The sequence below is a fragment of the Heterodontus francisci genome, chromosome 17 (assembly GCF_036365525.1).
Source record: "Heterodontus francisci isolate sHetFra1 chromosome 17, sHetFra1.hap1, whole genome shotgun sequence".
Classification (NCBI taxonomy): Eukaryota; Metazoa; Chordata; class Chondrichthyes; order Heterodontiformes; family Heterodontidae; genus Heterodontus; species Heterodontus francisci.
In genome coordinates, this window is record NC_090387.1 from 4,240,501 (window position 1) to 4,256,674 (window position 16,174).

Genomic DNA, 16,174 nt, shown 5'->3' on the forward strand with positions numbered 1-16,174 from the left:
CCTGTCTCTATATTTCCCTACCACCTACCTATACTAGTGACAATTTTATAATGGCCAATTTACCTATCAACCTGCAAGTCTTTTGGCTTGTGGGAGGAAACCGGAGCACCCGGAGAAAACCCACGCAGACACAGGGAGAACTTGCAAACTCCACACAGGCAGTACCCGGAATCGAACCTGGGTCCCTGGAGCTGTGAGGCTGCGGTGCTAACCACTGCGCTGCCCTAGTTCACAAAATTCTATCAATCTCAGATTTAAAATGTTCTTTTCATTCAGCATCAATTACCGATTTGCAGGGAGAGTTCCAAACTGCTATCCTCTGTTGCATTAAGGAGAATTTCCTAATTTCACTCCTGAAAGGTCTGACCTCCCCAACCAGTAGAAATAGTTTTTTCCTATCTGTTCGGCTTTATATCTTGAAAAGATCAAAACTGTACACAGTACTCTTAGGTGTGCTCTCACCAAAACCCAACATAATTGCAGCCAAAGTTCCTTATTCTTATACTCCAAGCGATTACAAGTTTAGTCTATGCAAGCTGTTCTGATAATTTAACCCTTAAAGCCCCAGTATATTTCTGGTGAATGTACGCTGCACCCCCTCCAAGGCCAACAGATCCATCCTGAGGTGGGGTGCCCAGAACTGAACCCACTTACTCCAGTTGAGGTCTGAGCAAGGCTCTGTAAAACTGATGCATCACATCCCCCGCCTTTGTATTCCAGCTCCCTTGACTTACACCGAGAGGGGTTAGACAAAGCCTCATTGTTGTAGCATGTGAGGGGTCTTTGGCAGTCAGAATTCCCACTAAAGCCCCTGTTGGCTAATGAAAACCAGGATCGTATCCAAACTCTTGCCCCGCTTCCATGAGGAAATACTGAGCTTGAGTGGGCAGCATTCCCTGTTTTCACACTGCGTCTGGCAACACAACTGAAATCAGGATTATATTCTCTGGTCAAGATTTCTAATAAATTCACAAACATGAAGACATTATTGCAGGCCAGAGAAACAGGCTCAAGAGGCTGAATGCCATCAACAACTCGCATTTATATAGTGCCTTTAACATAGGAGGAATATCCCCAGATGCTGCATAGGAACAATTATCTACCAAAATTTGACATCAAGTCGCATAAGGAGTGATTCGGTCAAGTTTGGTTGAAGAGGTAGGTTTTAAGGAATGTGTTAAAGGAGGAGAGGGGTGAAGAAGCTGAGAGGTTTAGGGAGGGAATTCCAAAGCTTAGGGCCTTGCTGGATGAAGGCACAGCCGCCAATGGTGGAGCGATGGAAATCAGGGAAACAGGGAAATGCAAGAGACCAGAAAAGGGGGAGTGCAGATATCTTGGAGGGCTGTAGATCTGGAAGGGGTTACAAAGATAGAGAGGGGCGAGGTCATGGAGCAGGAAGAAAACAAAGAGGAGAACTTTAAAACCGAGGTGTTGTGGACTGGGAGCCTGCGTAAATATGATTCAATATTCTGGGATGTCAGGACAATAGCTCTCTCCTCCCTGCACCATCTTGTTCTGTGAACACAGCGTGACATAATGAGTTATAGTTTATAGATACTGACTGATTGCACATTCAGCTGATACAGGCTGAAAGTAGATCAGTCAGGATACACCAAAAACTCCAGGTTTGTGGGAGAATGCTGTCAGTGTCGAATCACACGGTGACTCAGCTACAAAATGTACATATTGTACAAATCGAGGAGCCTGGAGCGCTGCCAGTCCCAGCCCTTTACAGAAAGGGTCAGAATTACCTACACTGATCTTTCATTCCAAACTCTTGCACACGTCATCATTCTGTTCTCTTACTAACCTGAGTCATTAACGTTTAAATGTTTTGAAGAACTCTCATTTCAGGGGAGGCCTAGCTATTTGCAGCCTGACATTGCTTACATCCCCCACTTGAATTGGATTTAACACCCGTGGACCTACAGGGGCTGGAGGTGTGAACTGAGTCCCAGCAAGATAACCTCAGGCTGTCTAACACACGGACCCGCCACTGTGCTTTTACAATCTCCCAACTAAGCTGGGAACTCCAGACAGATAGGATTCCCATTTGCCTAATACTGAGTGGGCAGTGTCACCCCATAGTGACACCCCGCTTCCCGAGTCGTTAGGCAGATCATCAGAGGCAAGGCTCAATGACCCCAGTGTGCCCAGGGGCACAGCTAGAGTTCAAGAAAGAGGGAACGTGCATTTATATAGCGCCTTTTACAACTTCAGGATGCTCCGAAGCATTTTACAGCCAATGAAGTACTTTTGAAGTGTAGTCACTGTTGTGATGTAGGAACATGGCCATTCAGCCTATCGTGTCTGTGCTGGCTTTTCTTGCAGTCTTGCAAATTTCTCCCATTCAAGTATTTATCCAATTCCCTTTTGAAAACTACCAAATCTGTTTCCACTGCCCTTTCAGACAGCATGTTCCAGATCACAACAACTCACTGCTTAAAAACACTTCCCATTGGTGATTTTTTGTTAACTCAGTGTCTACTGGTTATCATCACCTTGCAATTCTTCACATAGTGGCTGTGGGTTCTTTTACATCTACTTGAGGGCAGACCGGACCTTAGTTTAACATCTCATCTGAAAGACAGCACCTCGGACATTGCAGCACTCCCTCAGTACTGCACTGGAGAGTCAGCCTGGATTATGTGCTCAAGTCTCTGGAGAGGGATTCGAACCCATGATCTTTGACTCAGAAGCAAGTGCTACCACTGAGCCAAGCTACAGAATGCGAGGTAAACTTCATAGCGGAGCTGCCCAGCACACTATAGCAGAGTGCTGCCAGGTTATCTGGAGCCTGACCCTCAATGACAGTACTAAACCCATACCCGCCACAATGAAGCATCCCTCAGCCAGGCTGCCTGTGGTACTGCAGCCCTGCTTGCCTCAGTCCTGGTATAGTGTGTCTGGTATAGGATTCACTCGGCTGCACTCTCCCATTACCGGGCATGGCCTGCCAGCCAGCCCAGTCACACACCAATTCCCAGGAACACCCCTCCCCCACCTCCCAATAAAGTGCTCACCAGCAGATTCCAGGATGTCTCCCCACCTTACCCGCCACTCCCTCACCAAACACTGCATAGCACCAGAACACACCACAACATGTCTCCCTAACAGAATCTTGTGCTCTGATAGCTCATCTTATTGACCGAAGCGCTCAGGATAATGTAAAAAAATATTTGTCACACAAGGGCAGATGATAGTGCAAGTGATATCACCACTGGACTAGTAATCCAAAGGCCCAGGCTGATGTTCAAGGGACGTGGGTTCAAATCCTACCACGACAGCTGGTGGAGTTTAAATTCAATTAATTATTAAAAATCTGGAATTGAAAGCTAGTCTGAGCAACAGTGCCATGAAACTATCATCGATTGTTGTAAAACCACATCTGATCCACGAATGTCCTTTAGGGAAGGAAATCTGCTGTCCTTACCTGGTCTGGCCTACATTTGACTCCAGACCCACAGCAATGTGGTTGACTCTTAACCGCCCTCTGAAATGGCCTAGCAAGCCACTCAGTTGTCATGGACGATTAGGGATGGGCAACAAATGCTGACCTTGCCAGTGACACCCACATCCCATGAAAGAATCTAAAAGCGCATGTTGCAAATGGAACTTCCTGCTGTTGATGCACCAATCTGTGAAACCAGTGCACTCTACACACAATGGGGTGACTGTGGGAGCCATCATGGTATTACAGGCAATGCAAGGTCAAGAGGGGATGGTGATTGATGGAAGGGGATGCTCTGCTATTGGCACCTCAGACACAGTGCTAGGCCGCGGTGTTGCACTCCCCGAGTGGCGTACTTGCACTGGTGGCTATTCACCATCATCTACTCTATCGTATCATCCTTCCAAACTAAACACCCACTCACTGGACACAATTACAAAACACAACACCTATTGATAATAACTCATACGGGTCCAGCCTTTATCTGAATGCTCTCCTCCCTCAGGAACAACCCAGTAATCAGTCTACTCTCAATCAGCAGCAAAATGATGGAAGGTGTCATCAACAGTGCCATCAAGCAGCACTTGCTTAGCAATAACTTGCTCGGTGACACTCAGTTTGAGTTTCGACAGGGCCACTCAGCGCCTGACCTCATTAAAGCCTTGGTTCAAACATGGACAAAAGAGCTGAACTGAAGAGGTGAGGTGAGAGTGACTGCCCTTGACATCAAGGCAGCATTTGACCGAGTATGGCATCAAGGAGCCCTAGCAAAACCGAGGTCAATGGGAATCAGGGGAAAACCCTCCGCTGGCTAGAGTCATACCTAGTGCAAAGGAAGATGGTTGTGGTTGTTGGAGGTCAATCATCTGAGCTCCAGGACATCACTGCGGGAGTTCCTCAGGGTAGTGTCCTAGGCCCAACCATCTTCAGCTGCTTCATCAATGACCTTCCTTCAATCATGAGGTCAGAAGTGGGGATGTTCACTGATGATTGCACAATGTTCAGTACCATTCGTGACTCCTCAGATACTGAAGCAGTCCATGTAGAAATGCAGAAAGACCTGGACAATATCCAGGCTTGGGCTGATAAGAGGCAAGTAACATTCGCACCTTCCAAACATGTGACCTTTACCACCCAGAAAGACAAGGGCAGCAAATACATGGGATCATCACCTGCAAGTTCCCCTCCAAGTCACACACCATTCTGACTTGGAACGGTATCGCCATTCCTTCATTGTCGCTGGGTCAAGATCCTGGAACTCCCTTCCTAACAGCACTGTGAGTATACCTACCTCACATGAACTGCAGCAGTTCAAGAAAGCAGCTCACCACCACCTTCTCAAGGGTAATTAGGGATGGGCAATAAATGCTGGCCTGGCCAGTGACACCCACATCCCGGGAATGAATAAAAAAAAATACATCACTGCCTCCTTCCCATTCTCATCTGACAATGATCAAGCACCCAGGCTTCCCCTGCACCCTAAATCTGGCCAAGACCAATTGTAGAGGCCCAGCTGGCTGAGGTTAATGGTGAGGACAAATAGACTGGGCTTGTATTCTCGAGTTTACAAGATTCAGGGATAACGCAACTGAGATGTTTAAGATGACTCAAGGAGTTAATAGGGAGATAGCAGATAGAGAGAAACTATTCCCTCTGGTGGGGGGAGTCCAGGACAAGGGGGCAACACCTTAAAATTAGAGCCAGGCAATTCAGGGTGATATCAGGAAGCACTGCTTCAGAGGGTGGTGGAAACCCAGTACACTCTCCCCTAAAAGACTGCGGATGCTTGCAGACAATTAAAACATTCAAAACTGCAATGGATAGATTTTTGTTCGATAAAGGTCGAAAAGGATATGGGTCAATGTATATATCAGCCATGAATTGTCTCCTCCTGTTCCTAACCAACTCTGCACAGACCTGGGACGTTTCTGCTCAGACCCTCACAAGAGTATTTCCCCACTGACTCATCTAAGGTGGGGGAGAATTTATTTCTAACCAGTAATTGCCTTGTTCTCAGTCCAACCCCTTGTTATCAGAACAAACAGTGAGAAACAGGGAAGGTTTTCTGTCCCACTGAATGCTCCCTCCTAGATTTTTGTTGCTGATCAGTGATTGGAATGTTGCTCAGCCAGAGTGCAGTCATTAACCAAAACTGCCAGTAACCACAGCTCATGTGAGCAACTAGCAACTTCAGGTTTAACCCCTTCTCTGCCAGAAACTATTTCCAGCGTTGAAAGGGTTTCAGTTACTGAGACTGCCTGCGCCCGCTGGTCATGTCCCTGACCCCGTGAGTCTCTCTCTCTCCTGGTGCCATAGCTGCTCTCTCCACTCAGTATTTACATGAACAACTTCCAAAGCTCCTAGCTTGGACTCTGTGCCTTCTCGTCCTGTAGTTGCAATTTCACTCCATTATTACTACCTTATACGTGGTGATAATGGTCCTTTTTAGTCACTGCTGTCCCTAGGCTGAAGAACTTGAATCTCTCCCCATAACTCAGACCCGGCACGAGGGTTTGGACTGCAGGCTCTCCTCCGCTCTGCCCCAAGCATTTAGAGATCTCCCTCCATGGCCCAGCAGAGAGCAATGAGGTGCAGGGTAGCAAAGGAGGAAGCTGCTGACTGCAGAGGTTCTTCAGGCCTAGAGTGAGGAGTGAGGAGGGTAAGGGCGGGAGGGCAGGGGACAGGGGTGGGGCAGTGAGGGTGAGGAGCGGGGCTGGCGAAGCTGAGGAGCGGGGGCGGGGAGGGCACCACATCTCTGTCAGCGGCAGCTGCTTCTCCCCAGGGAAGGGGAAAGTGGCACATTAGGTTTGAGGCTGCCTGCAATACGGAACAGTAAAGTGACTGTGGGAGGGAGCATCACTGAGCTCAGGGCCCCAGTGACTCGCCCTTCACAGGGATGGGCGCGAGTTGCTCTAACGGCAGTACAGCACTGCCACCTCATGGACAGCAACATTACTCACACCATAGACAGTTTATACAGATTGTCTGAAAACAAAACAACTTGCATTTATGTAGTGCCATTAACACAGTAAAACATGGCTGCACAGGAGTGTATTCAGACGCAATTTGACACTGAGCCACAAAGAGTTAGGACAGGTGACCAAAGGCCTGGTCAAAGAGGTAGGTTTTAAGGAGGAGAGAGGCGCAGAGATGTTTAGGGAGGGAATTCCAGAGCCTGGGGTCCAAGGCAGCTGCAGGCCACGGATGGTTAAATAGGGTAGAGATCTCAGAGCATTACAGGACTGGGGGAGATTACAAAGATAAAAAAAAAATACAGACTTGCATTTATATAGTACCTTTCAAGACCTCAGATATCCAAAGCACTTTACAGCCAATGAAGGAGTTTTGATGTAGGAAACAGCAGCCAATTTGTGCACAGCAAGCTCCAACCAACAGCAATGTGATAACAATCAGATTATCTGTTTTTGTAATGTTGATTGAGGGATACATATATTGATCAAGACACCAGGGATAGGTCACCTGCTCCTCTTTGAAATAGTGCCAAGGGATCTTTTACATCCACCCAAGAAAGGCTTAAGGTCTCACATGCAAGACGGCACCTCCGACTGTGCTGCACTCCATCAGTACTACATTGGAATGTCGGCCTAGACGTTTATGATCCCCAGTGACTTGAGCCCAAAACTGTAACTCAGAGATGAGCGTGCTGCTAACTGATCCACAAGAGAACAGGTCATGGAAGCATTCGAAAACCAGGATGTGAATTTGGAAATTGAGGTGTTGCTGAATTAGGAGCCAATGTAGGTTACCAAGCATTGAAATAGTGTCGGCCATGGTTCAGTTGGTAACAAGCCTGGGTGATGATTACTAACGGGTATTTGACTATATGGGTGTAAGCCGAGTGGCGAATGTCCTTGCCCAATTGCCACGCCCTTGCACTCTGCGGCAAGCGTCACTAGTTTGTAATTACGGTCCCTTCCTGCCCAATGTTGTTCTCAGATCAGATTATAAGACCAGGTTGACGGATTTTTTTTATTTGTTCGTGGGATATGGACATCATTGCCAGGCCAGCATTTATTGCCCATTCCTAATTGCCCTTGAGAAGGTGGTGGTGAGCTGCTTTCTTGAACCACTGCAGTCCATGTGGGGTAGGTACACCCACAGTGCTGTTAGGAAGGGAGTTCCATGATTTTGGCCCAGCGACAGTGAAGGAATGGCGATATAGTTCCAAGTCAGGGTGGTGTGTGACTTGGAGGGGAACTTGCAAGTGGTGGTGTTCCCATGCATTTGCTGCCCTTGTCCTTCGAGGTGGTAGAATTCGTGGGTTTGGAAGGTGCTGTCTAAGGAGCCTTGGTGCGTTACTGCAGTGCATCTTGTAGATGGTACACACTGCTGCCACTGTGCGTCAGTGGTGGAGGGAGTGAATGTTTAAGGTGGTGGATGAGGTGCCCATCAAGCGGGCTGCTTTGTCCTGGATGGTGTCGAGCTTCTTGAGTGTTGTTGGAGCTGCACCCATCCAGGCAAGTGGAGAGTATTCCATCACACTCCTGACTTGTGCCATGTAGATGGTGGACAGGCATTGGGGAGTCAGGAGGTGAGTTACTTGCTGCAGAATTCCCAGCCTCTGGTCAATGGTAGCCCCTAGGATGTTGACAGTGGAGGATTCAGCGATGGTAATGCCATTGAACATCGAGGGGAGATGGTTCTCTTGTTGGAGATGGTCATTGCCTGGCACTTGTGTGGCACAATTGCTACTTGCCACTTATCAGCCCAAGCCTGGATATTGTCCAGGTCTTGCGGCATTTCTACATGGACTGCTTCAGTATCTGAGGAGTCCGAATGGTGAACATTGTGCAATCGTCAGCGAACATCCCCACTTCTGACCTTATGATTGAAGGAAGGTCATTGATGAAGCATTTGAAGATGGTTGGGCCTAGGACACTACCCTGAGGTACTCCTACAGTGATGCCCTGGAGCTGAGATGATTGACCTCCAACAACCACAGCCATCTTCCTTTGCGCTAGGTATGACTCCAACCAAAGGAGAGTTTTCCCCGATTCCCATTGACTCCAGTTTTGCTAGGGCTCCTTGATGCCATACTTGGTCAAATGCTGCCTTGATGTCAAGGGGACTCACCCTGACCTCACCTCTTTTGTCCATGTTTGAACCAAGGCTGTAATGAGGTCAGGAGCTGAGTGGCCCTGGCGGAACCCAAACTGAGTGTCAATGAGCAGGTTATTGCTGAACAAGTGCCACTTGATAACACTGTTGATGACCCCTTCCATCACTTTGCTCATGTTAGAGAGTAAACTGATGGGGTGGTAATTGGCCGGGTTGGATTTGTCCTGCTTTTTGTGTACAGGACATACTTGTCAATGTAGAAAATTGCCCAGGTAGATGCCAGTTTTGTAGCTGTACTGGAACAGCTTGGCTAGGGGCGCGGCTAGTTCTGGAGAACAGGTCTTCAGTACTACAGCCGGGATGTTGTCAGGACCCATAGCCTTTGCAGAATCCAGTGCCTTCAGTTGTTTCTTGATATCACCTGGAGTGAATCGAATTGGCTGAAGTCTGGCATCTGTGATGCTGGGGACTTCAGGAGGAGGCCGAGATGGATCATCAACTCAGCACTTCTGGCTGAAGATGGTTGCAAATGCGTCAGCCTTGTCTTTTGCACTGATGTGCTGGACTCCCCCCCACAGTTGAGGAACGGAATATTTGCAGAGCCTCCTCCTCCTGTTAGTTGTTTAAATTGTCCACCACCATTCATGACTGGATGTGGTAGGACTGCAGAACTTAGATCTGATCTGTTGGTTGTGGGATCACTTAGCCCTATCAGTTGCTACTTCCCTGTCTGACATGCAAGTAGTCCTGTGTTGTAGCTTCACCGGGCTGATACCTCATTTTGAGCTATGTCTGGTGCTTCCTGGCTTGCCCTCTTCATTGAACCAGGGTTGGTTCCTCAGTTCGATGGTAATGGCTCAGTGACAGATGCAATCACTACTGGAAGAGGAGCAGGGAGTTCCTGCCAGCATTCCTCACTCAAACACCATCACCAAGAAACTGGTCATTTCTCTACATGCTGCATGTGGGATCTTGCTATGTAACAGTCACTGCACTTTAAAAGTAATTTGGCGTTGATCATGTTACATGAATGATGCGATGTAAAGAAAATAAATTTCTCTTGCGCCTTTCACACACTCAGGACGTCCCAAAGTGCTTTACAGCCAATGAAGTACTTTTGAAGTGTAGTCACTGTTGTCATGTAAGAAACATGGCAGCTAATTTACACAGCAAGATCCCACAAACAGTAATGTAATAATGACCAGATAATCTATTTTAGTGATGTTGGTTAAGGGACAAATATTTGCCAGGACACCAGGGTGTACTCTCCTGCACCTCTTCAGACAGCGGCCTTTTATGCCCATCTGATAGGGCAAACGGGGCCTCAGTTTAACATCTCATCCGAAAGACAACACCTCCAACTGTGCAGTATTTCCCTCAGGTGCATCAGCCTAGATTTTCTCAAGTCTCCCTTGCAAGCAAAAACATGTCTACACTCAGTCTGTTCTGGCTGACATAAATCTAAACCTGCGTGGGTTTCGTGAGAATTCAGAGATTGCAGGGTTAGAGAAAATCCTGAATCACTCGTCAATCACATGCAAGATCACAAAGTGTGATTAAAAATGCAAACTGAACCAGTAAACACATGAGTGCCCCGAGGGAAGGCTGATAACCCTTTCCCTGGAAATGGGAAACAAGGAAATGACAGTCAAATGGACTGAAAATGGTTTCAATATTGGAAGTGAAACTCACTGCAGACTTGTCACAATAGGTTGCTGGATTCTTCCAGTCACGTAAACTCCCCCCACCCCGTCTCTTTAACACACAACCCCTCCCCATCCCACACACACCCCCACTCCAAACACAAACATCCCCATAGATATCCTCCTTCCCCAGTACACACACTGATCGAGATTGAAAACATCATGGAGATTCTTAACTCATGGAACCAAACAGAAAAGCCTGCATTTAGGACGTCCCAAAGCACCTTCTAGCCAATGAAGTACTTTTTTGAAGACTAGACACTGTTGTGATCTCAGAAATATGGCAACCAATTTGCACACAGCAAGCTCCCACAAACAGCAATATGATAATGACCATAGTATTACATAGTATTACAGCACAGAGGGAGGCCTTTCAGCCCATTAAGTCCATGCTGGCTCTCTGCAGAGTAATCCAATCAGTCCCAGTCCCTAGCTCAATCCTTTTGACATCATTCATCGTCTCTGCTTCCACCACCCTCACAGGCAGCAAGTTCCAGGTCATTATCACTCGCTGCAGTTCTTACCAAAAACTTTCAATCTGTGTCTCCCAGCCCTCGTACCATCAGTTAATGGGAACAGTTTTTCCTCGTCTACCCCATCCAAACTTGTCATCATCTTGCACACTTCTATCAAATCTCCCCTCAATCTCCTTTGCTTCAATGAGAACCACCCCAGCTTCTCCAACCTAACCTTGTAACTAAATTCTCTCATCCCTGGAACCATTCCGGTAAATCTCCTCTGTACCCTCTCGAGGACCCTCACATCCTTCTTGACGTTTGGTGACCAGAACTGAATGCAATATTATAGTTGTGGCCTAACCTGAGCTTTCTAAAGGTTCAGCATAACTTGCCTGCTTTTGTACTTAATGCCTCTATTTATGAAGCCCAAGATCCCATATGTTTTATTAACACCACTCTCATTACGTCCTGTCACTTTTGAAGATCGATGCATATGAACCGCCAGATCCCGCTGTTCCTGCACACTCTTTAGAACTGTGCCATTAAATCTATACTGCCTCTCCCTATTCCTTCTGCCTAAATGCATCACCTCACACTTTTCTGCATTAAATTCCATCTGCCACCTGTCTGCCCATTGCGATGATTGAAGGATAAATATTGGCTAGGACACTGGTCTGAACGTCCCTGCCCTTCTTCGAAATAGTACCATGAGATCTTTGACATGAACCTGAGGGGGCAGACGGGGACTCCGTTTAACGTCTCAGCTGAAGGATGGAAGCTCCAACAGGGCAGCTCTCCCTCAGTGCTGCACTGCACTGTCAGTTTGGATTACGAGTTAGAGTCTCTGGCGTGGGACTTGAATGTTCTGACCCAGAGGCGAGAGTTTTACCCACAGCCAAGGCTGACTCTAATGATTTGATTGCAGGCAGGGGTTGAAATGAGAACTTACCTGTCCCCAAAATACACTAGTTTAACCGGAACTGACCACGCTTAACATCACTGGCGGTGAAGGGGTTTGCTCTTTTACCAAATGTAACAGACTCTCCCCTTTTAGTCACTCACCAGTGGTGGTCAGGAGATTATCACAGACATCCACCAATGCAGCTGGAAGCCACTTGGACAGAGCCCTGAGATAGCTCCAGCAAAATCCTGTCTGTGTTGTTAGTAAGTCAGCAAAAGAAGAAATGGAGGGGCTGAGAAAGTTTTTATGAAAAGTTGTTAAGAGTTGGAATACTCAACCAGAAACAGTGAGAGCAGCAGAATCAATAGTAGCTTTTAAAAGGAAGTGGATAAATATTTAAAAAATACATTTAAATCAGAAACCCACCCCCTCCACGTCACACACCATCCTGACTTGGAACTATATCACCGTTCCTTCACTGTCGCTGGGTCAAATTCCTGGAACTCCCTTCCTAACAGCACTGTGGGTGTACCTACCCCACACGGACCGCAATGGTTCAAGAAGGCAGCTCACCACCATCTTCTCAAGGGCAATTAGGGATGGGCAATAAATGCTGGCCTGGCCAGCGATGCCCACATCCTGAGAATAAAGTTTAATAAAGGGGAGTGGGACTAACCTCTTTTAGAATGTAAAATCTGATGATCTAAAGTTATTGAGCGAAAGCTGTCTTTGCCTCTGCTTACTGCTTACCCACAGGCCTAAGGACAGGACTGTGTTAGTCTGGAATGGCAGGAGCCAAGTCCTATCCCGGGCTGTGACACAGCAAGGTCCCAGTGCTCAGACTGCATCGGTAGACAGTTATAAAGCTATCATGTTAAACCAGATTCTACCCTCACCTGATATCTGAGGAGACCGGGGCCTTCCTTTTTTTTTTATATTGTTCATTCTCATGTTGTGGGCATCGTTGGCAAGACCAGCATTTACTGTCCATCCCCAGTCACCCAGAGAAGATGGTGAGACTTCTTAGTGAATTGATGCCACCACAACTGGACGGAATAAACCGAATGGCTCACTCGGCCACTTCAGAGGATAGTTAATGAACCACCACATTGCTGTGGGACTGGAGTCACATTCAGGCCCAGACTGGGTAAGGACGGCAGGTTTCCTTCCCGAAAGGGCATTAAATGAATCATTTGGGTTTTTATGAAATTTGACAGGTTCGTGATCACTTTTACCGAGACCAGCTTTTTAATTTCCAAACTTTCTTAAACCATGCTGGGATTTGAACACCCATCCTCTGTACTGGTACAGATTCACTGCATTGGGAACCCTCAGGAACAGTACTTATACCTTGGAGGCCCAGTTTTAAGTTCTAAAGGAAAGTAATTCAGCAAGATACAAGCCTGTGTTTTACAGACAACAGGAACTTGGACTGTTTCCTTTGGAAAAGAGTTCTTGTAATGAAATAATTAAAGTTTTCAAGATTGTGACTTGTCAAAGTTAATCAAAAGAGACTGTTCCCTGTAGGGACAAGTTAAAAATGAGGATATTAGGAGTAAGAGGGGAAGACGCTGGGGAGCAAAGGGTAATCGAGTCATGAAATGATTAAGAAAGGAAATTAAAGCAGACAAGGTAATCTACAGATTGAGATATAGGGAGCTGGTAGGATTGAGGGATGGACGGGAGGTGGAGTTAGGGATTAGGTGAGAAAGTGGGTAGGTGGGTGTTGGGGGAGAGTGGGGTTTCAAGATATTTGGGTGCCTAAAATGCGCAGAATCCCTACACCATGATCAGTAGTTTCCAAATCAAACCTTGGAGAAAGCTGTGACCATCTGAACAAGCTGCTCAAGCTCCCGAGGCACCACACACAGCCCAGCTCACCATCGCATCACCGCAATCCCAACATGGGATCCTCATCACCCAAAGCACCACCTCACGGCTCATCACTTTTGAGTCCATCCTCGGCCAAACCCTTTATCCCTCTAGTCCCTACACCTCTCCTTCCTCTGACTGGCCTTCACTCTAACCCCTTCCAACTCTGCATTTTGGGCTACCCAGCTTTCAGCTGCCGTGAATCTACCTTCTGGCTCTCCTCCAGTTCCCAACCTCTTCACCCTCCACTTCTACCCTCTCCAATAAAACTCTTCTCATCAGCTTGGTCAGAAAGATGGCTTTCAGTTCTCCCTCCGAATCTCTCCTTCTACCGCTCAATTTGTTTTCCCCATTTCCAAAGCTGCTTGGGCATTGTTTATGTGGCTTCACCCTTCCCTATCTCTGAAACCTCCTCCAGCCCTAAATGCCTATGAGATTTCTGTACTTCTCCAATTCTGGCCTCTAGTATCTACTATGGACGACTGCTGCCAAGGCCCTAAGATCTGGAATTCCCTCTCCAAAACCTCTCCATCTCTCTCCCTCCTCCTTTAAGATGCTCTTTAAAACTTATCCCTTTGACCAAGCTTTTGGCTCCCTGACCTAATATCTCCCCTTATGTGGCTTGGTGTCAAATTTTGTTTGCTAACACTCCTGTGAAGCACCTTAGGATGTTTTGCTCAAATCATAGAAAGTTTAAGGCACAGAAAGAGCCCATTTGACCCATCGTGTCTGTGCCGGCTGAAAAATGATCCACCCATTCTAATCCCATCTTCCAGCATTTGGTCCGTAGCCCTGCAGATTACGACACTTGAGGTGCATATCCAGACACCTTTTGATTGAGTTGAGGGTCTCTGCCTCAAATACCCCTTCAGGCAGTGAGTTCCAGACCATCACCACCCTCTGGGTGAAAAAGCTTTTCCTCATCTCCCTTCTAATTTTTCTACCAATCACTTTAAATCTATGTCCCTCGTCACTGACCTCTCTGTTAAGGTGAATAGACCCTTCACCTCCACTCTATCTAGTCCCCTCAATACTCTGTACATTTCAATCAGATTTCCCCTCAGCCTTCTCTGTTCCAAGGAGAACAACCCCAGACTATCCAATCTTTCCTCATAGCTGCATTTTTCCAGTCCTGTTCATCAAGTTGGTCAAACAAGATCTTCCCTTAACAATTCCATGCTGACTATCCTTGATTAACCTGTGCCTTTCTAAGTGACAGTTTATCCTGTCCCTCAGAATAGATTCCAATAATTTGCCCACTACTGAGGTTAGACTGACTGGCCTGTAATTATTCAGTCTATCCTTCGCTCCCTTTTTAAACAGAGGGACAACGTTAGCAGTTCTCCAATCCTCCCGCACCACACCTGTATCCAGTCAGGACTGGAAAATGATGGTCAGACCTTCTGCTATTTCCTCTCTTGCTTCTTTTAACAGTCTAGGATACATTTCATCTGGCCCTGGTGATTTATCAACTTTCAAGGATGCTAATCCCATTAATACTTCCTATCTCCCTATGTTTATCACATCTAATACTACACATTCTTCCTCCTTTACTACAATATCTGCATTACCCCTCTCTGGCGAAGATATATGCAAAGTATTCATTAGGAATAATACAAATATCTTCCATTCCTACACATAGGTTACCTTTTTGGTCTTTTATGGGCCCTACTCTCTCCTTAGTTATCCTCTTACTTTTAATGCATTGATAAAACATCTTTGGTTTCACCTTGATTTTGCTTGCCAATATTCTTTCATGCCCTCTCTTTGCTTTCCTAATTTCCTCTTTGATTTCACCCCTCCACTTTCTATACTCCTCTCGGCTTTCTGTAGTATTGAGTTCTTGGTGTCGGACATCAGCTTTCCTTTTCTGACCCTGCAGGCTCCTTGACATCCATGGGGCTCTAGATTTGGCCCCCTCACCCTTTTTCTTTGTGGGAACATGTTTACTCTGAACCCCTTGAATCGCCCCTTTGAATGCCTCCCACTGTCCTGACACTGAGTTACCTTCAAGTAGCCGTTTCCAGTCCACTTTCACTAAATCACTCCTCAGTTTAGTAAAATTGGCCTTGTTCCAATTGAGAACTCTAACTCCTGTCTTTTTCCATAATTCTGTTAAAACTGACTGAATTATGATCACTACTACCAAAATGCTCTCCCACTGCCACTCCTTCCACCTGCCCAACTTCATTTCCTAAAACTAAGTCTAAAACTGCACCCTCTCTTGTTGGACTTGCTACATACTGGCCAAAAAAGGTTCTCCTGAATGCACCTCAAGAATTCTGCTCCCTCAATTCCTTTCACACTAAAACTTTCCCAGTTAATATTGGGGTAATTAAAATCCCCTATTACTGCCCTATTGTTCTTGCACTTCTCAGAGATTTGCCTACGAATCTGCTCTTCTATCTCCCTCTGACTGTTTGGGGGTCTATTGTACACTCCCAGCAGTGTGACTACCCCTTTTTTGTTCCTTAGCTCAATCCATATGGCCTCATTTGATGAACCTTCCAACATATCATCCCTCCTCACAGCTGTAATAGTTTCCTTGACCAAAATTGCCATTCTCCCTCCTTTCTTATCTCCCTCCCTATCGCATCTGAAAACCCTGTAACCAGGAACGTTCAGCTGTCATTCCTGTCCCTCCTTAAGCCATGTTTCTGTAATAGCTATGATATCATACTGCCACGTGTCTATCTGTGCCCTCAGCTCA

At 46.6% G+C, this 16,174-nt stretch overlaps 1 protein-coding gene across 1 annotated transcript in view; it reads right to left on the reverse strand.

Annotated features, from left to right (window-relative positions):
* pepd (peptidase D) overlaps positions 1–16,174 on the reverse strand; it is a 180,574-nt gene that overhangs the window by 48,002 nt on the left and 116,398 nt on the right. The gene's annotated exons all lie outside the window — the stretch shown is intronic.